Below are 27,298 nucleotides of genomic sequence, written 5' to 3'. Positions count from 1 at the left end.
TCTGCTGATAGGCTATCCTTCCAACAATATCCAAAATGGTATACCTGTTAGAGAGGGGGACGGCCACAGGGGATTCCTGCACTGACTGCCTTCCCTTTCTAGTGATCACCCATCTGTCTGCCTGCACCTTGGGTGTGACCACATCTTGTAACTTCTATCTATGACACTTTCCGCCACCTGTGTGCTCCTAAATGATTCCACCTGCTGCTGTAACCGAACAATTGCTGTTTCAATCCTCACTCAGGCTGTCTCTACTTCATGTGCTCAAAACTTACTGAGTGTGCACTTTTTGGCTCTCTCTTACACAGAGCCCAGCTAAACTGAGATGACTCACACTAGTTAAGCTTCAAACAGCACCATGTGAGGATCTATCATTGGTTACACTTCCTGTAGACATAGCTGACTGGAACACTGGAAGTGTCACGGATCTCCCACATCTCACAGTTAGAGCACTGCACCCCGATGAGTGAAATTTATGCACTGGTTAATTCATTCAAAATAAATACTTAAATTGTTATTAGGTTAAGTTACAATTAACTATATGACCCTGGTGCTACAATTTTGCTGTAAAATTAAATGCTAAATACAAATCTCTCCCCTCAGGTTCAGTTACTCCTAGTTAATTAATTCGTTTTTCAATGTTATTTTTTTCAAATTTAACAGATTCCCTACCAGCAAATCAGGTTAAAGTTTTACTGTGATGTCACTTCAGTTTGTTTCCCCCCACAATTTGAAAAGTCTTTAAATCACTTACCTTCCCAGGATGCTCTCTGAATCTCTCCCTGCAGATTACCGGTGACAAAGCTAGAAGAAAGAAAACAAAATGAAAGGGAAGAAGCATCTCCTCCCACTCTGCAACAAATTACCACACTGCTCCAAATTACCAAGTTTCAATCCTCACTCAAGGTGTCTCTACTTCATGTGCGCAAAGCTTACTGAGTGTGCGCTTTATGCCTCTCTCTTATATAGAGCCCAGCTAAACTGAGATGACTGACACTAGTTAAGCATCAAACAGAAGAATGTAATTTACACCTTTGCCTCTGATCAGACTTCAGGTGATTAACAGATAACTGCCACTCAGCAATTAGAGTGGGGGCAGCTCCATCTATCTAGTCCACTGAAGTTTTAACTGAAAAACAGGAAAATAAAATTCACCACTTACCTCTTTAATTACCACACTGCTCCAAATTACCAAGTTTCAATCCTCACTTGGGCTTTCTCACTCCCAGGCTGTCTCTACTTCACGTGCGCAAAGCTTACTCTATGAATTGGGTCAATGAATTATGATAAAATATGTATCCTTAACAAATGTTGCCACGATAAACTGTACACCCTTTCCTGATTTTCCGAACACATTGAAGATGTTTGGTTTACATAAGAAAAAATCGATGGTGTAATCAATTGTGCGTTCTTTTCCCCACCAAGTTTATACGATAATGGCGCTGGGTTAACAGAATTATGAGGGGTTTTTTTTGTCCTAGTTTGTTGAATCACCAACTTCCAATGTTTATTTGTGTTTTGAATCCTATTACTGTGTTACTTCTTGAACTATATAGCTGTGCTAAATCAAACATACCTCAGTCACTGAGCAACACCATGGTGAGTGAGTAGACTATTTTAAGCTCTTCTGCACATCATTATTTATTGATGTCACGAATCTACCCTGAAGTCACGTGTTGACCACTTTTCATGTTAAAAGGAAAGTCCTTGCGAGCAGTCCTAAATTAGCCTTTTATTGGATTAAAGCGGTCCTGATTTCATTGAAATAATTTTTAACTCAGCTTGTGTGTATCATTATTATCCTTTACAGCCTGATATGATATGCTTTACCATTAAGGGTTACTTTTGCTCAGATAGCACTCACTATATGTATTTAACCTGCATGCTTAGCATGAATTATTGTTGAACATATCCCACCCTCCCCCTCAATTTACTGAGCTGCTCCCTTATTTCTTTGATGTTAACCCTTAGAACATAGAACATAGAAAAATACAGCACAACAGGCCCTTCAGCCCACGATGTTGTGCCGTACCTTTGTCCTAGATTAATCATAGATTATCATAGAATTTACAGTGCAGAAGGAGGCCATTCGGCCCATTGAGTCTGCACCAGCTCTTGGAAAGAGCACCCTACCCAAGGTCAACATCTCCACCCTATCCCCATAACCCAGTAACCCCACCCAACACTAAGGGCAATTTTGAACACTAAGGGCAATTTATCATGGCCAATCCACCTAACCTGCACATCTTTGGACTGTGGGAGGAAACCGGAGCACCCGGAGGAAACCCACGCACACACGGGGAGGATGTGCAGACTCCGAACAGTCAGTGACCCAAGCCGGAATCGAACCTGGGACCCTGGAGCTGTGAAGCAATTGTGCTATCCACAATGCTACCGTGCTGCCCTTAAGAACAAATTAATCTACACTCCATTATTCTACCATAATCCATGTACTTGTCCAATAGCCGCTTGAAGGTCCCAAATGTTTCTAAGTCAACTACTTCCACAGGCAGTGCGTTCCATGCCCCCACTACTCTGGGTAAAGAACCTACCTCTGACATCCCCCCTATATCTTTCACCATTCATCTTAAATTTATGTCCCCTTGTAATGGTTTGTTGTACCCAGGGAATAAGTCTTTGACGGTCTACTCTATCTATTCCCCTGATCATCTTATAAACCTCTATCAAGTCGCCCCTCATCCTTCTCCGTTCTAATGAGAAAAGGCCTAGCACCCTCAACCTTTCTTCGTAAGACCTACTCTCCATTCTAGGCAACATCCTGGTAAATCTCCTTTGCACCTTTTCCAAAGCTTCCACATCCTCCCTAAAATGAGGCGACCAGAACTGCACACAGTACTCCAAATGTGGCCTTATCAAGGTTTTGTACAGCTGCATCATCAGCTCACGGCTCTTAAATTCAATCCCTCTGCTAATGAACGCTAGCACACCATAGGCCTTCACAGCTCTATCCACCTGAGTGGCAACTTTCAAAGATCTATGAACATAGACCCCAAGATCTTTCTGCTCCTCCACATTGCCAAGAACCCTACCGTTAACTCTTTATTCCGCATTCATATTTGTCCTTCCAAAATGGACAACCTCACACTTTTCAGGGTTAAACTCCATTTACCACTTCTCAGCCCAGCTCTGCATCTATCTATGTCTCTTTGCAGCCGACAACAGCCCTCCTCACTATCCACAACTCCACCAATCTTCGTATCATCTGCAAATTTACTGACCCACCCTTCAACTCGCTCATCCAAGTCATTAATGAAAATCACAAACGGCAGAGGACCCAGAACTTATCCCTGCGGTACGCCACTGGTAACTGGGCTCCAGGCTGAATATTTGCCATCCACCACCAGTCTCTGACTTCTATTGGTTAGCCAGTTCGTTATCCAACTGGCCAAATTTCCCACTATCCCATGCCTCTTCACTTTCTGCATAAGTCTACCATGAGGAACCTTATCAAATGCCTTACTAAAATCCATGTACACTATATCCACTGCTTTACCTTCATCCACATGATTGGTCACCTCCTCAAAGAATTCAATAAGACTTGTAAGGCAAGACCTACCCCTCACAAATCCGTGCTGACTATCCCTAATCAAGCAGTGTCTTTCCAGATGCTCAGAAATCCTATCCCTCAGTACCCTTTCCATTACTTTGCCTACCACCGAAGTAAGACTAACTGGCCTGTAATTCCCAGGGCTATCCCTCTTTTTTGAACAGGGACACGACATTCGCCACTCTCCAATCCCCTGGTACCACCCCTGTTGACAGTGAGGATGAAAAGATCATTGCCAACGGCTCTGCAATTTCATATCTTGCTTCCCATAGAATCCTTGGATATATCCCATCAGGCCCGGGGGGCTTGTCTATCCTCAAGTTTTTCAAAACGCCCAAAACATCTTCCTTCCTAACAAGTATCTCCTCGAGCTTACCAGTCTGTTTCACACTGTCCTCTCCAACAATATGGTCCCTCTCATTTGTAAATACTGAAGAAAAGTACTCATTCAAGACCTCTCCTATCTCTTCAGACTCAATACACAATCTCCCGCTGCTGTCCTTGATCGGACCTACCCTCGCTCTAGTCATTCTCATATTTCTCACATATGTGTAAAAGGCCTTGGGGTTTTCTTTGATCCTACCCGCCAAAGATTTTTCATGCCCTCTCTTAGCTCTCCTAATCCCTTTCTTTAGTTCCCTCCTGGCTTCTGAAACATAAGATTGGTTCTGCATTGTTTCCACAATCTAGATGATATCCACCATGATCATTCTTGACCATTAAGTGGAGAAAACAAAACCCTTATGTTTCCATACTCAAATACCAGCATCAACGTCCTGGGAGTTATCATTGACCAGAAACTGAACTGGACTAGCCGTATAAATACTGTGGCTACAAGAGGAGGTCAGAGACTAGGATTTCTGCAGAGAGTAACTGACCTCCTGACTCCCCAAAGCCTGTCCACCATCTACAAGGCATAGATACCTGGATGAATGCAGCTCCAACAACACCCAAGATGCCTGACACCATGGAGGACAAAGCAGCCCACTTGATTGGAACCTCACCCACAAACATTCACTCACTCCATCACAGTAGTAGCAATGTGTACCATCTACAAGATGTTCTGCAAGAACTCACAAATGCTCTTGAGGCAGCATCTTCCAAACCCACGAGCACTACCGTCGAAGGACAAGGGCAGCGCATACATGGGAATAGCACCAGCTGGAGATTGCCCTCCAAGCCACTCACCATCCTGACTTGGCAATATATTGCTGTTCCTTCACTGTTGCTGGTATAAAATCTTGGAACTGCCTCCTGAACAGCAGTGTGGGTGTACCTAAATAACATGAGCTGCAGCAGTTTAAGAAGGCACTACCTTTTAAAAGGCAATAAATTCTGGCCGAACCTGAGAAGCCAACATCGCATGAATGAATTTTAAAAGGTGTAGTTTGTACAGTAGTTTGCAATGTTTCAAATGATAAAGGAAGATTTGACAGGTATCCAATGCAAAATTTAGAATTTTGACCACAGGAACAGGATTTTGGGGCCGGATCCTCAGCCTCCGGTAGCAGAGTTCCCAATGCGGCAAAGAAACCAGCTGCGGGGAAGAAATGCTCCAGTCCTCCACTGGCAGCAGCATCGAGGTTCGCACCCCATGCCAGCGGGAGGATACAAATGAGTGAAACTGCTGTGAAAGTAACCGCAATGTGTATAAACATTTAGACATTAAGTGCTTTCACTTCCTCGTTTTTCTCAGCAGAAAGCACTTAACTGCTTTTGATGTAGTAGTGAGTGAGCTGTCAGTCATTAATAGATGTTTACAAACATTTTGCCAAGGGTGTCAGGGTGCCACCCTGCCTGGAGGTCAACTGCCCACATTTCTCAGATGGACGTACCATCAGGGTCTGCTGAGAAATGAGGAGCACAGCTGCTCCTGGAATCCTTGCGGTGCAGTGAAGGGTCGTCAGGGTAAGTGAATGAAAATGAAATGGAAATCGCTTATTGTCACGAGTAGGCTTCAATGAAGTTATTGTGAAAAGCCCCTAGTCGCCACATTCCGGCGCCTGTCTGGGGAGGCTGGTACGGGACTCAAACCGTGCTGCTGGCCTGCTTGGTCTGCTTTAAAAGCCAGCGATTTAGCCCAGTGAGCTAAACCAGTCCCTAAGCCACTCTCCCTTTTTTACAGCACTAGCTACCAAAAAGTGGTAAGTTGATTGTCCCAGTCACTTTGACAGCAATGATTTTATGCACCTTTATAGCAATTTTTAAAATTTCAAAAGACACGTGTCCTCCACCAAAGGTGCCCCAGGACCAGATCCAAAGGATCAAAGAGGTATCCGGGCTATCCAAATAAATCCACAAAGTTTAGTACTGCCCTCACCTCGTCTATGATGCATCCTCTGGGTTTCACACTCCTGGTCTAATGAATCCCAGTTCAGTGGAGGCAGCTGATGATTTAAATCTCCTGCGCCCTTCCTTATCCATGCATTAGGTTCTTGAGTTGGATGATCAGCCATGATCATAATGAATGGTGGAGCAGGTTGAAAGGGCCATGTGGCCTCCCCCTGCTCCTATTTTCTGTTTCTATGCATTAAACACTTCCGCCCTCCCATTCCTGCTCCTGGGGGAATGGGAATCTCCGTGTTCGGGGCAGCACTTATGATTTTACAGCAAATTCAGCCTTTTTCTCGCTGATGGAGGAGGCAAAAATCTGGATCCCAGATTTGATTTTTCAGAATTAATGGCTGACAATAGAATATACCTTAATATTTTTATGGAGGGAAGAAAACAAAATCAAAAGTTGTATTGCTTCACTTTAAATATTATGCATTTTGTTTTACGAGACAACGCCTACCCTGATTGTTTGTCCTTTACATCTCCTTTTCTGAGGCCAAATGACTAGCTGGTTAAAGTCAGATTCCAATACCATACCACGCCTTTTAGCTTTTCCTGTTTGGAACAGACACAATTCACAGCCTCGTCGCTATTTAAAGCACTTTCAGCTTTGACAAAGTTATTTGGCTCATATCCATGGGCTGCTACACTATAAATTATCAGGACAAGAGTTACACTGATAATGCGTTATTCCTAGAATTTACAGTGCAGAAGGGGTCCATTCGGCCCATTCAGTCTGCATCGGCCCTTTGGAAAAAGCACCCTGCTTAAGCCCATGCCTCCACCCTGTCCCCGTAACCCAGTAACTCCACTTAACCTTCTTGGACACTAAGGGCAATTTAGCATGGCCAATTCACCTATCCCGTACATCTTTGGACTGTGGGAGGAAACCGGAGCACCCGGAGGAAACCCACGCAGACACAGGGAGAATATGCAGATTCCGCACAGACAGTGACCCAAGCCGGAAATCGAACCTGGGACCCTGGAGCTGTGAAGCAACTGGGCTAACCACTACGCTGCCATGCTGCCCAATTATTCTTCCAGTTTGAGCCTTGTAGTAAGCTGCCTTTGGGCTTTCAATTTGTTAATTTCAGGACGAGAAAAGTAACTGTTTCATGGCAATAGTTACTCGTAACCACGTTATTCATTGAAATGGAAACTAATTGGCGGAGGTGTCAGTTTCTGGAATTTGGTGCAGCCACTTGAGCTATGGTTGATACATAATGCAGAGTTATTTGCCAATTTGGACACAAAAGGGAAAGCGTTGTTGCTAATATCCTGCTCGTCAGATTTGGCTCCACAGTTTGTCTTGTTCTGAAACAATAAAGTATTTATAAGAATCCCCTTAGATCAGTCTCATAGATCCATCTGTACAAATCGAGAGAGGAGCTCAAAGACACTGATCGATGTTTACACCATAAAATGCTCAGAAAAATTGGCAATTCTAATATGAGCAGCTGTGAACAAGTAGCAGGGCAAGTGAAATGTCAGGAGGACTTACTGGTCAGATGTGGACTTTATCATAATTCTTTTGTGTGTCCAAAATAGAGAAAAAAGTACATTGATTTTCTTTTAAAAAGTCTTGACCTAAACGTTCAGCTGCATTCCACACTGTTGTTTCCCATTGCTCCAGGCCTCATAGTGCAGCCTTCGGAACTGGAGAACAAGGAACAAGCAGCAAGAAAGATACCACAGAGCAAGAGAAACTGCCATAAGGAGGAGGGCACTGAACTGGAAACCATATCCCAAACGGAATGTATGGATGGAGGAACAATGCTTCATTGAGCCAAGGAGGTTGCTAACAAAATACACCACCTGCTTCAGTCAAAACTGCAGCCTCAAATCACAGCTCATTAACTGTCAAATTCACCATTTCCCTCAGACTTTAAGCCATGGGGTGGAATTTTACGGTCCCCTGCTAGCAGGTTTGAACTTGGGGAAGGCTCGAAAAGCAGCGTGTGGCCTCCAAGCCACCTCTCGTCCTGCCTTCGCACTATTGCTCAAGGGAGTGCATTGGAAGTGGCATGTGGCCCACTGCCCTTGGTCTATTGAGGTCCATAAGTGAGCAATTAATGGCCACTATGTGGTTTATTCAACCAATGGCAGATGGAGACCCAAGCCGTACAGGTGCCCAGCAGCTTTAACTTCATGGGCTAGTGACAGGCAATGCTGTGAAATGATTGATGTGTTGGGTACTCTGGATCTGTGGAGACTGTGTTTACCTCAGCAGTAACACATACAGGCTACCAACACTTGAAATAGTACAACACTATTTTATTAAGCTAGAAACTGTTGAACATACTTTCACCATGGGTTGACATTATGCTAGATTAAACTGAAGACCTCTGCCTATCCTAACTAGTCTATACTATCAGCACATGGTAAAGATCTGTGCTACAAGCTGTGAGCTCTGTCCTTCTTAGAGGCTGCATCCCAAATGAGCGGGAAAACTAGTGCCCTCTGTCTTTATAGTGAGTGTGCTTTAACTGGTGATTGGCTGCTGTGTTGTGTGTGTTGATTGGTCTTGCAGTGTGTCAGTCAGTGTGTGTCTGCACCATGATATACTGATGTGTGTATTATGACAATGATCCCCTTTGGGGGGGGCCCTTGTGCCCATGAGGCAATTCCTCTCATGGTCTTAGCCCAATTTAACCCTTCCCCTTGGCTCTTCAAACCCAGCTCCCAAACCCCCTCATTCCCCTCGCTGTCGATACCCTGGGCTTATCTTCAGTCTGGTCTCCATAACCTCCTCTTCTTTAGGGACTGGTGTAGCCCCAGCAGTGGCCACCACTCGAAGCTGGTACAGTTGTATCTAATTGGATAGACGGTAGCTCTGTAAGGTGGGACATCCTCCCCAAATAGAAATAGCAGACTCACATTTAACCAATTATCACCCTGTTGATCATTAAATGCAGAGCAGCCAATATCGTTGACGATGAGTTCTCCATTGATTCTTTGGGTGGATGGTTGAGAAATTCTGCCATCAGAAAAATCCTGCCGAGGAAGGGATAGAGGCGGGCTGGCGCTGCCCAACCTTCTGGGGTACTATTGGGCAGCCAATGGGTCAATGGTGCGTAAATGGGTAATGGAGGGGGGAGGGGCGGCGTGGAAAAGAATGGAGATGGCGTCATGTAGAGGTACGAGCCTGGGTGCCATGGTAACGGCACCGTTGCCGCTCTCCCCTAAGAGGTTTACCACGAGCCCGGTGGTGGCGGCGACCCTAAGAATCTGAGGACAGTGGAGACGGCATCGGGGGGAAACAGGGGGCTCGATGGAGGCTCCACTGGGTGGCAACCATTGGTTCATCCCAGGGAACAAGGATGGGGGATTTAGGGGGTGGCAAAGGGCGGGCATCAGCAAATTGAGGGACCTGTTTATTGGCGGGAGGTTTGCGGGCCTGGGGGAACTGGAAGATAAATTTGGGCTTCCCCAAGGGAACATGTTCAGATACTTGCAGGTAAAGGCGTTTGCTAGGCGACAGGTAGAGGGATTCCCTCTGCTGCCGTCGCGGGGGACGATGGACAGAGTGCTTTCGGGGGTGTGGGTCAGAGAGGGGAAGGTGTCTGACATCTATAAGGTAACGCAGGAGGTGGAGGAGTCGGCAGTGGAGGAGCTGAAGGCTAAATGGGAGGAGGAACTTGGGGAGCAGATCGAGGACGGGACTTGGGCGGATGCCTTGGAGAGAGTCAACTCTTCCTCCTCATGTGCGAGGCTTAGTCTCATCCAATTTAAGGTGCTGCATAGGGCCCACATGTCCGGGACTAGGATGAGTAGGTTCTTTGGGGGTGAGGACAGGTGCACCAGATGTTCGGGGAGACCAGCGAACCACGCCCATATGTTCTGGGCATGCCCAGCACTGGAAGAATTCTGGAAGGGGGTGGCGGGGACGGTGTCGAGGGTGGTTGGATCCAGGGTCAAACCAGGGTGGGGACTCGCGATTTTTGGAGTTGCGGTAGAGCCGGGAGTGCAGGAGGCGAAAGAGGCCGGTGTCCTGGCCTTTGCGTCCCTAGTAGCCCGCCGAAGGATTCTGTTACAGTGGAAGGATGCAAGGCCCCCAAGCGTGGAGACCTGGATCAGTGACATGGCGGGATTTATAAAATTGGAAAGGGTCAAATTTACCCTGAGAGGATCAATACAAGGGTTCTATAAACGATGGCAGCCTTTTCTGGACTTCCTGGCTCAAAGATAGTTAACTTGCTCAATAGCAGCAGCAACCCGGGGGGGGGGGGGGGGGGGGGGGGGGGTGTTCCTTATTGTAGTGTCTATTCTGTAACTTTATATTGTGTTAATTTGCGTTGGTGTTAAAATGCTGTGTTGTTCATGGAGGTAGGGCGAATGTTTATGATTGTTAATATTATTGTTATTTTTGGTATTTTACTATGGTGCGTTATTGTTGTATAAATTCAAAATTTTTCAATAAAAATTATTTTTAAAAAAAAGAAAAATCCTGCCCACCGATTCCTTTCAGACTGCAGCAGGCAATATTTCACTATGCTGGACTAATTGTCAGGCAAGTCACTGAGACTCTCTTTGTCTAGAAAAACACTATCATCTCTTTTTTTACTAATAGCCCGAAGCAAGTCAATGGAACTCCAAGTTTCACCAAGGCTTCCTCGGGATGCAGGGTGTCCACAGCCTGCGTACTCCCTATCTCCAGCCTGGCATCTTTACAATTCAAAAGGGATTCCACTCCTTCAAACTATTATGAGATGTAGTGCATCATACAGATCTGTACCCCCATCAACTACCATTATTCTAAACATGCTGCCAACGTGCTAATCGATGACAAGGGCTATCCTCTAGCAGAGCTCATGGTTTCTGTTGGTAATCTGCATGCCAAGGATGAGAACCATGTTACCACTAGGGGCATCAATGTGCAAACACTGTCTTCAAGCAACATTGCTGCTGCTCAGGGGTCTTGTGGCACAGTGGGTAGCACCCCGACCTCTGGACCAGCAGCTCTGGGTTCATGACCAACACCTGGACTTGTTGGCCATGGAAGGAGAGTCCATTACGCAGTTCAATGGGCTGATAATCTGCTCTGGAATCCTTTCACCACTTCCTCACCCAAAGGATAAAAAAACTGTGTGCATGAAGATACTCTTTAAAACACACTGCTGCCCCTTTGGCCTTCCTGGAGGAACATTGCAAGCTACCATGGTCAAATATCCAGATACATCTGTTTTTCACTCTACATCTTCACCATAATGAGGGAGTAGCTTTCCCCACCTGCGAACCAACTAGTACAGGAAGAGGAGCAGGAATAGGAGAAGCAGAGGTCAATACATCAGCTGATCGTAACTTCCTGGATATTTCATGGAAAAGGACAACAGTCTTCAGTAGTCTGTTCTCAGGGGGAGATTTTTTATTGAACTGATCTTAAGTTGGCTGCCTCCTGAAGAAGAGTGCTTCATGGCACTATCACATGATTCAGGAAAGCACAATTAGTCAGTGTAGGATTGCATTTCCAAAACCCAAGCATCTTCTTTTTCATATCAAAAAATGTTACAACCCTCGTCTTTTTCCGAGTAATCAAAAAATCAACAGGTGCAAACACAACCCTGTGTGACTGTGAGTTACCCAAGTTATCCACTATATATTGTTCTAACGCATTGGCAACTATTTGGTCTCCTAGTTAGTCTTTGCACATGCTTTGCACACATATTGTGTAGGTCCCTTAATGGAATGCATGCGAGTTATCATTGACTATTTGTCTATTTGACTATTTGATGCTCTTTGTCCAGAGAGTGTTGGTCATATGGCCCTTATTGCCTTGGTGTCTGTTGTTGTACCATTGTGGCTGTTGGGGACTCATGGATCTATGAGGTTGATGGTAATTCTGTACTCAGTACAGCTGGTGTTATCCCTTCCCCCCAACCAGCCAATTGCTGTGAAGGAACAGTTTCATTGAGCACATATGTCTGCTGTTGCGCCTGTATATTTGCTTGAGATTTTTCAACTCCCACTTTGAGCTGCCAACTCTGGAATTGTGAGTCATTCTTTTCACCTGGTGCCTTTGTGCTGTCCTGGAAATTAATTTGGTCAGATCTCACACAGCTGGGTTCAACAAAGATTTCAGTTCATTGTGTGTTTATAGTGTGTTTTCAATTATATCATCTTGCCCTTAAACCCTTCCAGTTCAGTTCTGATGTGAACATTTTCCTGCCAAACATTTTCTTTCAGCTCATGCATTTCATTGCACTGACGTGGTCAGCAACCACCTTGTGGTTTACTCGATTATTGTCTCCGTCTCTCTGCGGTCTCTTTTTGCACTTTTTCGGGGGTCTTTTGACGCACAGTCGTGTCCCGTCTGGAACTCAAGGTAGCTCCTCCGGAGTCAGAGTACCTGATAGCAAAATCACATGACTATAGCAAGCCAACTAGTCAGTACAAGATCACAGTTCCAAAACCCAAACAATGGGTATAATTTACTTAAGTTTTCAGAATTGTTTCTAAATCAATGCTGGTTAATCATGTGTGTTGATGTAATTTGACTTGATAGCTTAATGTGAGTGCTTTGAAGAATAATCCTCATTACCTGATACTTAGCGAAGTACAATGTGAAAATTTTAATTAGTATCATCTTAATTATTAATATTTCATCACAGGAAAAGTTTTGTTTCAAATTTTCATTCATGAGCAGCATAAATACCATTTCATAGCTTTGGAGACAATTCAACAGGTGAGCATTCATGTGAGGCTACTTACGATATAAATAAGACATGTGATATAAATGACAAATTGGAAAACTGGGCCAGGATTCTCCCCTAGCCGGCGGGGCGGGTGGGTCCCTGCGTGATGGAGCGGTGGGAACCACTCCGGCGTCGGGCCGCCCCAAAGGTGCGGACGTCTCCGCACCTTTAGGGGCCAAGCCCTAACATTGAGGAGCTAGGCCCGCAGCTGAAGTGGTTGGCGCTCCGCCGGCTGGCGGGAACGGCCTTTGGCGCCACGCCAGCCGGGGCCGAAGGGACTTCACCGGCCAGCGGAAGTCCGTGCAGGTGACAGAGCGCCAGCGACGCCATCCCCGCACATGCGCAGGGGAGGGGGTCACTTCCCTCTCCACCATCGTGAAGATCATGGCGAAGGTGGAAGGAAAAGAGTGCCCCCGCGGCACAGGTCCGCCCGCCGATCGGTGGGCCCCGATCGCGGGCCAGGCTACCGTGGGGGCACCCCCCAGGGCCAGATCACCCCGCCCCCGCCCGAGGGCCCCGGAGCCCGCAGGCGCCGCCTGGTCCCGCCGGTAAGGTAGGTGGTTTGATCCACGCCGGCGGGACCAGCATGACAGCGTCAGGACTTCAGCCCACCGCAGGCCGGAGAATCGCCAGGGGGGGCCCGCCGACCGGCACGGCGCGATTCCCGCCCCCACTTAATCTCCGGTGCCGGAGACTTCGGGACACGCTGGGGGCGGGATTGACGCTGGCCCCCGGCGATTCTCCGACCCAGCGGGGGTCGGAGAATCCTGCCCCTGTTTTGCAAACCTGGACTTGACAATAGGAAGAAGGTTTGAAACAAAACCAGTTCTGCCCCGGGACCGAAGACCAGTAGATATTTATGGGTGTCGGTTCCAAGCTTATTTACTAAGTGTGAAATTTATATGTAGGTGGCCGCATTGCCCATGCCTTATGCAGTGTCATAACCCGAAAGTAACTTATGGAGTGGGAACACTCAAACTTCCCCATGAACCTTTCAGAATACCAGCTCCCTCGTTGAGGGTCGGGGTCCTCTAATCAATGTTTAACTGTTTTATATAAAGCCAGCCAGTTAGGCACTAGCAAGGCAATCCTGCTTGGGATCAACCGTGTGATGTATATAATAGTTATTGTAAATGAATGACGTTTCTTTGAACTCCTCGGTGTGGACTCCTTTGTGGCTTTATAAAATGCAGATTCAGTTGAGTGTCGTCCTTTGTCTTCAAGGCAGGTCAAAGTCAGGGACCTTTATTGTTGGGGATTAAATGTGTATATCCAGCTGCAGCTTGTCAGCCTCCTGAGTGTCAATCACGGACCTGGTGAAACCGTTTTTCATTGGAATCGATTGTGTTCCACGTGGTGCCGGTGCTAGCCCCTCCACAGTCGCTGAATCAGACCAGGTTTGGCGCCAGTTTTGCTGTCGTGGAAGTCCAGGAATCCTGCCCCGGCATCAATACTTAGTCTCAGGAACAGAGAATCGGGGCAGCACGGTAGCGCAGTGGGTTCGCCCTGCTGCCTCACGGCGCCGAGGTCCCAGGTTCGATCCCCGGCACTGGGTTATTGTCCATGTGGAGTTTGCACATTCTCGTAAGTTTCGCCCCCACAACCCAAGGATGTGCAGGGTAGGTGGATTGGCCATGCTAAATTGCCCTTTAAGTGGAAAAATGAATTGGGTACTCTAAATTTATTTTTTTTAAATGGAGAATCCAGCCTTTGGATTTTTGCGAACTATTGATTATGAGTCAAACCAAGTCATTTTATTGTTTTGTAAGTCAATAATGTGTCACATTTAATATCTCTGTTCAGTTTTGATTCCTGTTTTTTTATACAAAGAGAGTCAAATAGGATTCAAGGACTTAATGTTCCGAAGCGATCATTAACACAAGTCTGGATCTCCTTTAACCAGAGAGGAAACACAATTCAGCTCCTTAAACTGCTAAAAGAGAAGATATTGTAGATGTCAGCAAGTTATTAGGCCGGCACTGTGAAAATAGAACTGAAACTGTGCGCATAAAATGAACACATTTTTTCGGAAAAGTAAATTTGTGAAACAGACTCAGAAATATATCAATTGAGACTTCTTAAAACATAGCTCAAAAGTCAACCAAAACTTGCATCGATAGTCAGGAAGTGCTTCAAGATCATTGTATCAAAATGCCTCTTAGCTCCTCCTCTACATGTTAATCAGTTATAATTTACCCAACAACCTCAACCTCAGTTGAATAAACTCGGTTTGTTCTCACTGGAACGACGGAGGTTGAGGGGCGACCTGATAGAGGTCTACAAAATTATGAGCGGAATAGACAGAGTGGATAGTCAGAGGCTTTTCTACAGGGTAGAGGGGTCAATTACTAGGGGGCATAGGTTTAAGGTTTAGGGTAGATGTACAAGGCAAGGTTTTTACACAGAGGGTAGTGGGTGCCTGAAATTCACTGCCGGAGGAGGTGGTAGAAGCAGGGATGATAGTGACATTTAAGGGGCATCTTGACAAATACATGAATAGGATGAGAATAGAGGGATACGGACCCAGGAAGTGTAGAAGATTGTAGTTTAGTCGGGCAGCATGGTCGGCACGGGCTTGGAGGGCCGAAGGGCCTGTTCCTGTGCTGTACTTTTCTTTGTTCTTTGTTCTCATAAGTCAGAGGACAACTCTGTTCTGACGATGGTCCATCTGATCTAACAGCGCACGGATAGATCAGCAAATATGCCCATGTTATCTTTGTTGATTTCTCTTCAACTTTTAGTACCATGCAACCATTAAAGCTTATTGAAAAATTGAAAAATCCTCATGTCAATTCTCCTCACCTACTTTGGATATGTGATTTCCTTTACAATAGCATCCAATGAGTTTGGCAAAGAGTCATCTAGACTCGAAATTCTCTCTCCACAGATGGTGTCAGACCTGCTGAGATTGTCCATCATTTTCTGTTTTTGATTCAGGATCCAATAGGTATTAGTCTCTGGCTTTTACTCAGAGCCCATCTTACCATACACTGGATCGCCCCAGGGCTGTGTACTTTCACTTTGGCTTTTCATCCTTTGTAAGAATGATTGTTTTTCAGATATATGGCAACATAATGCTCCTGAAGCATGCTGATGATATGTTACTTGTGGGTCTCATAAGGAACGATGAAGGAAACCATAGGAATCCAATGGTGATGTTTGTAAAAAGGTGCGATAACAATGCTCTTAAATTGAACAAAAACAAGATGATAGAACTATTATAGACTTGAGGAAAAAGCCAGTTTATGATATTGGTCCCATGAAGATTCTGGATGTGGACATTGAAATAGTTATTAACTGCAAGTACCTAACTTTCAAAGTAGATGATAAGGTGAATTGGAGGAAGCAGCGTAAAGATGTGGTGGCTACGGTCTACGCTACCTCAAAAATTAAAATCCTTGCATGAGGTTTCTACAATGATGAAACTCTTCTATATGCCGGTAACTGAGAGCTTTATTCTTCTTAGATTTCTCGCTTAGTACTGTTGAGTTAGCAAATCAGACTCTTTAAGGATGCAGAGATTATTAAACCAGGCAGGGAGGGTATTTGATGAGCAGATCAATCTTGATGAAATCTGCTCTTGAAGAATTTGGACGAAAGTAAAGAGTGTCATGGCCATTGAGAATCGCCCGTCTCCGTATTATGATTGGATGCATTCAGGGAAAAGGCTGCAATTCCTCAGATGCAGGACAAATCAATTTTAGAGCTAGTTTGTACCCTTCCCTAGAAGAACCTTTAATAGGAATTTGATGTATGGATGAGGACATGCACTCAGGGTGGACTCACTGATTAATTATTTCAATGCATCGGAATAGTTTTAATGCATTCTTAATTAAAATTAGATCTTTGTGACAGGGTCATTTTTTCTTTCTTTTATTGATATTATTCATTTATATATACTATTTTAATGATCGAGCAATGTACCCGAAACAAATTTCCCCATTTGTAATAATGAAATTAATTGAATAAAGTTGCTTGATGTAAATCTTGCGAGTGTGCATTATAATGTAGAGATGTAAAGGAGACTATTGGGATAGTGCCTGAACTAAGATAACTGAATACTGTGGGGAGATGGTCCAGCCTGGATCTTCACTCGCTGAAAAATGGAAATTTGATCATTGTCAAGCAAATTTTAAAAATTAAACAATATAATGCTTTGGAGTAGTGTGCATAATTATGTTCCGTTTTATGGAAAGGTGTAGAGGTACAGAAGAATGTGCAAATAAGATTCACAAGGGTCCTCTAAGAACGACAGCTATACTTCCCAGAAATGTCTAACGAAGTTGGAGCTCTTTTCGCTAGAAAAATGGAATCCGGGTTCCCGACATAACCGGGGGTGGTGCCGCTTTCATGATGGTCTGCTCCCTCCAAAGCAGCGTACTGTAGCAGTACGCCACGTCACATACTGACGGCCTCAGGACGTTGCCTGAGGCCCGTCTCCGATGCTCCACCCCCGACCGGCCGAGTTCCCGTCGGTGTGGGACACGTGTGGTTGCACCCGTCGGGAACTTGGCTTGGCAGCTGCGGATCAGTCCAGCGCTGCCGCAGTCGGGGGAGGGCCGATCCGCAGGTGACCGGGGGAGGGGGGGGGGGGGGGGGGGGAGAGGACTTTATTTGGGGCTGGGGACATTGTGCGGGTGTAGCCCGGGGCACACGAGCCGGCCAAAGGGGGGGACTATTTCACAGGTGTCAGATCCGCGAGCAGTTGCTGCGTGCGCATGAGCAGCCATGGACTTGGCAATTCTCCTTGGCGTATCAGCAGCTAGAGCCGGATGCTCTACGCTGCTGGCATGTGAGCCCCCAGCAAAACGAGGAATCGGTGGCCATTTTGGGTCATTTTTTCTGACGTGACATAAACGACACCGTTCCCACACCGGCGTGGTGACGTAACCCCAGAATCGGAGAATCCAGCCCAAGGTTTTGATATGGGCATGTCGCTGGCAAGACCATCCCAAATTATCTTTAAACCAGATGGTAAGAATGGCAGATTTTGTTCCTTAAAAGCATTATGAATCGCATGAGCCTTTAGAACAATTGACCCTGGTTTACCAGTCACCATTACTGTTTTAATTCCAGATTTTATTAAACTGCCATGCTGGGATTTGAACCCATGCCCCCAGAGCAATCCTCTGGATTACTAGCCCTGTGACACTTGGGACACAGTTCTCCAGCCTGGTTGCGCTCAAGCGAGAGTGAAATGAGGCCGCTGAATAGTGGGAGAGGCTGAAAACAAGAACCACGCCGGGCACCAAACTGTTTATGATGCAACCAGCCCAGAGCGGGGTGAGGCAAAATCGAGATTCCGCCATCGCGTGGCAAGAAACCAATTAGCAGCACTCAAGCCAGCCGTGGGCATCACGGTAGCATGGTGGTTAGCATAAATGCTACACAGCTCCAGGGTCCCAGGTTCAATTCCCGGCTGGGTCACTGTCTGTGCGGAGTCTGCACGTCCTCCCCGTGTGTGCGTGGGTTTCCTCCGGGTGCTCCGGTTTCCTCCCACAGTCCAAAGATGTGCGGGTTAGGTGGATTGACCATGCTAAATTGCCCGTAGTGTAAAAAGTAAGGTTAAGGGGGGGGGGGGGGTTGTTGGGTTACGGGTATAGGGTATACGGGTATAGGGTGGATACGTGGGTTTGAGTAGGGTGATCATTGCTCGGCACAGCATTGAGGGCCGAAGGGCCTGTTCTGTGCTGTACTGTTCTATGTTCTAAGCCCTATTTCCAGAAAATTAACGGGAGCCACCCCATATCCAATGGCCTGCCATGATCCACATGCCTCCCCAGTAAGTGGTCACGCTGGCGCCGATTTGTACTCCTTTTGAAAAACGTGAAGCTGGTAGATGGGCTTCTGTGGGGAGCCAAGGAGATGACCAGCCATATTTGCTCACAGACAATGAGCCTGGGGGCACTGGGCTTCCTGCCCCTGTGCTCGGCCAGGAAGGGTGGGAGGGGGGTGGGGGGTGATGGGGGAGGCAACCAGAGGGCTGGTAATTGGGGCTGGTTTAGCACACTGGGCTAAATCGCTGGCTTTTAAAGCAGACCAAGGCAGACCAGCAGCACGGTTCAATTCCCATACCAGCCTCCCCGAACAGGCGCCAGAATGTGGCAACTAGGGGCTTTTCACAGTAACTTCATTGAAGCCTACTCGTGACAATAAGCGATTTTCATTTTTCATTTTCAGAGGGTACAGCCCCTGTTGGGGTTTGGGCTGCCATGGGTTTCTGGGGGAATCAGGGCTGGGGGAGGTCTCTGCTGGTGGGGGGAGGGTTCGGAAGTGCACTGGTCCACCGTGCCAACCCCTGGACCCTGTGTTCCCGTTCCGGGGGCAGCCCCAGCTCCTTCCTGCCTACCCCACCGACCGCCCATAACTCCCACTGACTGTAGAGGCTTCTGGCTGTGCGGCTGAAGGCTGTTTCTAATTGGGAATTTGCAATTGTGGTTAAGTGCGTACTTCACGCATCCTAAGTGCATCGCCGTGGGCGGACGTGCCAAGATGTGCGGCTCATTGCCTCGCATCACAATCACATCCCTTGATGCATGGATACTGTATCTGAACACTGCGGGACGCAACACCACAGATGCAGCAGCCTTCGATCACCCAGGGGATGGGCCCCAGTCCCGGGCACATGTCCGCAGCCAGGTGTGCATGGGCAGGGTGTCTCGGGTGGTGGGTACAGGGGGCGGATGGGGAGCAATATGTGGGAGAATGGGGCATAGGATTGGTGATCGACCCGCATCCTGGAAAAAAGAGCCATGGGCGTCAAACTGGTTGTGTTGAGGGTATTTTAATGTTACTCGTACGAGTGTACCATCGGGGGGCTTAGGACATTTGGGGACACATATGTACATAATATACTGCCTATTATCCGCAAGGTATTGGAGAGGGTGTTAGATGGCCAACCAGTGGTGTCTTCCACCCCACAACCCTCCATTCCCCTATGGCTCCCCGCAACCCCCCCCCCCCCTCCCCCGCCACCATACCCCCTGCCATCCTGCAGGGTACCATCCGACACGCCCTGCCCACTCAACCAGGCCACAGTGACCCCTGGTCACCAGACCTCAGACCCTATACCCCAGACACCCACACATAGGATTGCCTGGACTGGGTGCTGGCCCACTCCCCGGTGCACCCACCCATCCTCTGGTCGCAGAAATGCCCAGGTGCTGGGGCCCAGCCGCTGGGTGTTTGGATGTTGGCTTCTGAGTCCATGGTGTTTCTTCCTGCAGTGTCCAGGCCCCACAGTCTGATTGGAATGCTAGGCATCACCCACATGCAACGTGGCATGCCTATCCACGGGATTCCACATGGGAGCTGTGAAATGCTCACTTAACTACAATTGACAACTCCCTATTAGCAATCGGCTTCAGCCACAGCCAGACGCCTCCACAGTTAGGAGTTATGGGTAGTCAGTAGGACAGACAGGCAGGATCTCGGATGCCCCCCACTATGGGTGCACACGATCCAGGAGATGGCATAGTGGACCTGCAGGAGCTTAGGCACCCACCACCTACCCAGTCCAGAAGTGTCCCCCCCCCCACCGATGGTGGCCTATCCCCCCAGCCCAACTAATGCTGCCCCCCACCAAAGGGTGCTCCCCCACCTCGAACCACAAGCACTGAGGCAGCAACCCCAGTGCCCCCAGGCTCATTGCCCGGCATCGAAGATGGCTACTCATCTCCTCGGATTCCATCAGCTTCACGTTTTTAAAAAAGGAGTCTACTTGAGCACTTGCTGGGGAAGCCGTTACAGAGGGGGTCATTCCTGCTAATCGGATGGAAATTGGTTTTATGTGGTGATTATTGGTTTCTTACCTCGCTACGCCACGCGGGGTCCTGATTTCGGCAAGGAGAGCGGCCCGGTTAGATCGCAAACCGATTGACGCCCGGTGTGGTTCCCGATTTTGGCCTCTCCGAGATCTAACGGCCGCATCGCACCCCCGCTCAAGTATGCCGCAGCCGTAAATTTGTGGCCATGATTAGCAATGTGCTTAGCATTATCAACCACGGCTGACCTTACTGGGGTTTTATGTAGAAACTCACATTCAGACTGATTACCAACGCAAACATTCTGTATGTATATGATGTCTTTAATTCAGAAAAACATCCCAGGAAAATTGGTAGGGCCTCTGGTCAGACCAAAGAAGGGGTTATAAGGAAGGTCAAGGGATAGGTTTCAAGGTGGTCTTTAAAGTACAGCACGGTGGCGTAGAGGCAGAACAGTTTATGGAAAACATTCCGAGTGCTTGGGACCTGAGGGCTGACTGCACACAGTCACCACTCTTCAGAGTTAGAGGAACAGAAATTTTAAGGGAGGAGAAGGCTAGAGAGGTAGGGCCATGAACTGATTTAAACATGAGGATGAGAATTTTAAATTAGAATCAGGAGCCAATGTAGATCAGAGGCCCCAGGGTGAGGGATGAATGGGACTTGGTGTGCGATGGGATAGGTTCTGTTCTGGTTGAGCTGGGTGAACGATCTGAGACGATTCAGAAATTCATAAATCAGCGAGACTGATGGTATTAAAGGCTGACATGAGGGCTTTGGCAGTGTATGACCTGAGGCAAGGCAGTGTGGGTTATGGTACAGGGCTGGAGGTATGCAATCCTGCTGGTGGACTGGATATGTTCACCTCAGGGTTGTCTGGTTCAACTCAACACAATGACGTGGAAGGGGGATGTAATTGGTGGCTACGTCATAGCACGGATGAAAGATAATGGCTGGGATTCTATGTCGGCCAATGCCGGAATCAGGAAATGCGATTGGGCAGAGAATGAGTTTTGATGCCAAAATCATGCCAAGCGCCAATTTCATGCCAAATCACAATTCTCCGATGCCTCAACAGCAGCGTCAATGCATTCCAGAAGACACGGACAGAAAACGCATTTGGCATATTATTAACGGTCCTGACCCGGTATTCTCCGGGGCCTCCACAATGCTCCGCCTCCACAAGGGCGAAATCCCAATGGCGGGGTTCACTTGTGCTCGTAAAAACCATGAAACAGGCGCCGTGGCTGCTGAGTGAGAGAGAGGGGAACGGAAAGCGTCCAGCATTGCCATAGTTTGCTGACAATCATGCCAGGGGCCTTCTGTCAGGGCGGTTGTCCAGGGGGTGGGGTGTGGGGTTGGGGTGGACAGGCATGGAGCACCATTGCCTCAGCCTGCAAGGCAGCCATACAGCTGCGCACATTGCTGACTGCCCACTGTGAACTTAGGGCCACAGGCCGTATAGTTGTCCTCCCAGGGCACCTCTCCAGCTGGCCCATCAGCAGGATGGGCACACTCCAGGGCAATCAGTGCCATCTTGTTGGCTGGGATGAGTGTGTGTGGGGAGTGAAGTGTGTATATACAGCTGCCCCTTGTCAGCCTCCTGAGTGGCAATCACGGAGCCGGTGAATCCTGGACCGTTTCTCATTGGAATCGATTGCGTTTCACGTGGCGCCGGTGCTAGCCCCTTCGCGGCTTTTGAATCAGTCCATGTGCAGTGCCAGTTTTGCTGTTGTGGAAGTTCACGAATCCTGCCCCAGCGTCTACACTTAGTCTCAGGAACGGATAATTCCACTGAATTATTTCAGTCTTCTCAATGTTGATCTGGGAGAATTTCTTTTATTTTTCCAGTTAAGGGGCAATCTGTCCTGCATATCTTTTGGGTTGTGGGGGTGAGACCCAGGCAGACACAGGGAGAATGTGCAACCTCCACATGGACATTGAGCTGGGGCTGGGATCGAACCCGGGTCCTCGGTGCCATAAGACAGCAGTGCTAACCACTGCACAACCATGCTGCCCCTAAACTGGGAGAATTAACAGCTCATCTCAGAATGGATGTTGGAGATGTAATCTGACATCACAGAAATTATGGATAAATGAGGAGAAACAAGCAAGGATCTCTATTTGAAGGGTTCCTGACAGGACTCACAATGGATGAAGGATTGAATATATCAGTGGGAAGGAGGAAATTGCTGCAAGGTGGGGGCTAGATGTGGGAAGGCTGTCACCCGCCTCCTCAGTCCGGAATTCAGGCTTCTGCTTTGTTTGCTTCTGCATCACAGACTAACACGTGTATTCCACCCTGGAGGTCACAATGACTGCAGTGAGGACCAGAAGAGAAATCCTCTTCCCTGAGTTCGGGAAGAGAATGCCACCCATCTCTGCAAGCAGGCATAGCTGCAAATAGCAGTGACAATGAGCAGCATTGATCCTGCGCCAAACAAAGTTTAATGGCCTCATGAGGTCATTAAGACGAGTATCCTCAAACCTCAGATAGCAGCGATTTATTTCCCACTTCTCTGACATCCTCCAGGGTTAAAGAAAATTGTAATTGGATAACAGCTGCAATTTTCCCAAAATTGTGCAGAGTGCTCGATCAGGTGAGAAAAGGTGTGTGAAACTCGTTAGCTTCACAGATGCCTTTTCCCGACTGGTTTAACTCCACTCTGTGCAATTTAAAAGTTCTGGCAAGGATCGCATAGCCATCTCTGGAAGGGCGAGGTCTAAACTTACCAGCAACGCCAGGATTCTGAGATTGGTGCAGCATTTATAAAGGGCGCCCCAATCTCAAAGTTACATCACTCCCCCATGAACACCGTGACCTTCCGCAGACAAGGGGAACACCCCAAATGGAGGAGGGTAGCCCCCCTCACCAGAGCCCCTTGAATGTGCCTCTAGGCACTGCCAGGGTGTCGGGGGCAATGCCCAGTCTTGTCCGTCAACCCTTGTGGCCTACAGGCACCTCCACGCCCCAGCGTGATCATCACTACTGATTCTCCCTTTTGAAGACCAGTAGTGGTTCCTGCTGGCGTGATATCACACCGCTGGGGGGAGAGGATACCACGTGGTCAGACACTGTGGCATCAAGCCTAATAACATGTTCAAATATGATCATGTATGGAAATCAGGTTCATGCCCTTTCTGAGTGTGAACCTGATTGCGTCACTAATATGGGGCAGGGAAGATCCCAAACTGAGATCTCGCCGGTGCAAATCCCATTATTGGGCATTCGTGCGATTTAGTGGCCAACACGTGATTTGCGCCCACGGCTAATGGGACCACTACATCGCAATCAACGTTTTACATGACCTCAGGACATCTGAAAGTGTCTTACAGCCAGCGAAGTACGTTCACGGTTTTATTTCTGCTGTGGGAAACACAGCAGCCAGTTTTTGCACAGAAGCACACACTTGTGTTTAAGCACCATTTCATTGACTCTGCTTCCTGTGTGAATATGAATGACAGGACTGCAAAACCAATTCATCTGATTCAATCTATCACTGGATGATCTGAAAGTATTCTTTGTCAACAGATTATTACCATAGTAACACACAGCACTTTCCGTATTTAGGTTGAGCCTTTGTTGTGATGAAGAACAAAATTACATTCCAGGAATCTGCTGAAAGCTAGCTTCCCAGGAGGGTCAATGTATTCAGCCCTTGAGTATTGCTGTGATGGCTTGATTTCTCTGTATCGGTTATCGTCATGTAATACTGCAGACACAGAATCATCAGTTTATAGAATCTTACAGTAGAGGACGCGGCCAACCACCGCATCGCACCTGTGTCAGCTCTTATTAATTTAATATTCACCTGCTCTTTCCACATAGACCTGCTTAAATTCTTTATCCAATTCCTTTTTGAATGTTACTATTAAATTTGTCTGCCACACCCTTTCAGGCAGTGCATTCTGGGAAATAGAACATAGAACATAGAACATAGAACACTACAGCGCAGTACGGGCCCTTCGGCCCTCGATGTTGCGCTGACCTGTGAAACCATCTGAAGCCTATCTGACCTACACTATTCCATTTTCATCCATATGTCTATCCAGTGACCACTTAAATGCCCTTAAAGTTGGCGAGTCTACTACTGTTGCAGGCAAGGCGTTCCACACCCCTACTACTCTCTGAGTAAAGAAACTGCCTCTGACATCTGTCCTATATCTCTCACCCCTCAATTTAAAGCTATGTCCCCTCGTGTTGGTCATCACCATCCGAGGAAAAAGACTCTCACTGTCCACCCTATCTAACCCTCTGACTATCTTATATGTCTCTATTAAGTCACCTCTCAGCCTTCTCCTCTCTAACGAAAACAACCTCAATTCCCTGAGCCTTTCCTCGTAAGACCTTCCCTCCATACCAGGCAACATCCTAGTAAATCTCCTCTGAACCCTTTCCAAAGCTTCCACATCCTTCCTATAATGTGGTGACCAGAACTGCACGCAGTACTCCAGGTGTGGCCGCACCAGAGTTATGTACAGCTGCAGCATGACCTTGTGGTTCCGAAACTCAATCCCCCTGCTTATAAAGGCTAGCACACCATATGCCTTCTTAACAGCCCTATTAACCTGGGTGGCAACTTTCAGGGATTTATGTACCTGGATGCCGAGATCTCTCTGTTCATCTACACTACCAAGAATCTTGCCATTAGCCCAGTACTCTGCATTCCTGTTACTCCTTCCAAAGTGAACCACCTCACACTTTTCCGCATTAAACTCCATCTGCCACCTCTCAGCCCAGCTCTGCAGCTTATCTATGTCCCTCTGTATCCTATAACATCCTTCAGCACTATCCACAACTCCACCGACCTTCGTGTCATCTGCAAATTTACTAACCCATCCTTCTACACCCTCTTCCAGGTCATTTATAAAAATTACAAACAGCAGTGGCCCCAAAACAGATCCTTGCGGTACACCACTAGTAACTGAACTCCAGGATGAACATTTGCCATCAACCACCACCCTCTGTCTTCTTTCAGCTAGCCAATTACTGATCCAAACCGCTAAATCACCTTCAATTCCATACTTCCTTATTTTCTGCAATAGCCTACCGTGGGGAACCTTATCAAACGCCTTACTGAAATCCATATACACCACATCAACAGCTTTACCTTGATCCACCTGTTTGGTCACCTTCTCAAAAAACTCATAAGGTTTGTGAGGCATGACCTACCCTTCACAAAACCGTGTTGAGTATCGCTAATCAACTTGTTCTTTTCAAGATGATTATAAACCCTGTCTCTTATAACCTTTTCCAACATTTTACCCACAACCGAAGTAAGGCTCACAGGTCTATAATTACCAGGGTTGTCTCTACTCCCCTTCTTGAACAAGGGGACAACATTTGCTATCCTCCAGTCTTCCGGCACTATTCCTGTCGACAAAGACGACATAAAAATCAAGGACAAAGGCTCAGCAATCTCCTCCCTGGCTTCCCAGAGAATCCTAGGATAAATCCCATCTGGCCCAGGGGACTTGTCTATTTTGACATTTTCTAAAATTGCTAACACCTCCTCCTTTTGAACCTCAATTCCATCTAGCCTGGTCGACTGAACCTGAGTGTTCTCCTCGACAACACTGTCTTTCTCCAGTGTAAACACTGACGAAAAATATCCATTTAATGCTTCCCCTATCTCCTCTGATTCCACACACAACTTTCCACTACTATCCTTGATTGGCCCTAATCTTACTCGAGTCATTCTTTTGTTCCTGATATACCTATAGAAAGCCTTAGGGTCTTCCTTGATCCTATCCGCCAACGACTTTTCGTGTCCTCTCCTCGCTCTTCTTAACTCTCCCTTTAGGTCCTTCCTGGCTAACTTGTAACTCTCAAGTGCCCTAACTGAGCCTTCATGTCTCATCCTAACATAAGCCTTCTTCTTCCTCTTGACAAGTGCTTCAACTTCCTTAGTAAACCACGGCTCCCTTGCTCGACAACTTCCTCCCTGCCTGACAGGTACATACTTATCAAGGACACGCAGTAGCTGTTCCTTGAAAAAGCTCCACATTTCGATTGTACCCATCCCCTGCAGTTTCCTTCCCCATCCTATACCTCCTAAATCTTGCCGAATAGCATCATAATTGCCTTTCCCCCAGCTATAATTCTTGCCTTGCGGTATATACCTATCCCTGCCCATTGCTAAAGTAAACATAACCGAGTTGTGATCACTATCACCAAAGTGCTCACCTACATCTAAATCTAACACCTGGCCGGGTTCATTACCCAGTACCAAATCCAATGTGGCCTCGCCCCTTGTTGGCCTGTCTACATACTGTGTCAGAAAACCCTCCTGCACACACTGCACAAAAACTGACCCATCTATAGTACTCGAACTATAGTATTTCCAGTCAATATTTGGAAAGTTAAAGTCCCCCATAACAACTACCCTGTTACTCTCGCTCCTGTCAAGAATCATCTTTGCAATCCTTTCCTCTACATCTCTGGGACTATTCGGAGGTCTATAGACAACTCCCAACAGGGTGACCTCTCCTCTACTGTTCCTAACCTCGGCCCATACTGCCTCAGTAGACGAGTCCTCAAGCATCCTTTCTACCGCCATAATACTTTCCTTGATTAACAATGCCACACCCCCCCCCTCTTTTACCATCTTCTCTGTTCTTACAGAAACATCTAAATCGCTGCATAAAGAAAGTTCGCCTATCTGCCCTCTGGTTCTTTTTTACCAGTTACTTTCAATTCATGCTGTCTGCTTACCAACCGTCTTGCTGGCGGGATAACATTCTCCCTAATATATTTCCTCTATAAAAACTCTACATAATTTTGAACATCTCTATTGAGTCTACATCTTTGCATGTTTGTGTTTAAAGTGACGATTGCGTGAGGGATCGATAGCACCTCTTCTGACATTACGCCCAAATGCACGCACACACTTCCAGCAGACATAGTTGGACCATGACCCAGATTCCCTATCTCTAACCCA

At 47.1% G+C, this 27,298-nt stretch overlaps 1 long non-coding RNA gene across 1 annotated transcript in view; it reads right to left on the bottom strand.

The window, feature by feature from the left end:
* Nucleotides 1-27,298, bottom strand: part of LOC119955278 — a 69,863-nt gene that overhangs the window by 22,783 nt on the left and 19,782 nt on the right. The window contains exon 2 of the long non-coding RNA XR_005458421.1: nucleotides 755-804. This is a non-coding gene — a long non-coding RNA (uncharacterized LOC119955278). The remainder of the gene's footprint in view (nucleotides 1-754; nucleotides 805-27,298) is intronic.

This window comes from Scyliorhinus canicula, chromosome 20 (genome assembly GCF_902713615.1).
Source record: "Scyliorhinus canicula chromosome 20, sScyCan1.1, whole genome shotgun sequence".
In the NCBI taxonomy this organism is placed as follows: domain Eukaryota; kingdom Metazoa; phylum Chordata; class Chondrichthyes; order Carcharhiniformes; family Scyliorhinidae; genus Scyliorhinus; species Scyliorhinus canicula.
This window is presented reverse-complemented; position numbering and strand designations above follow the sequence as displayed.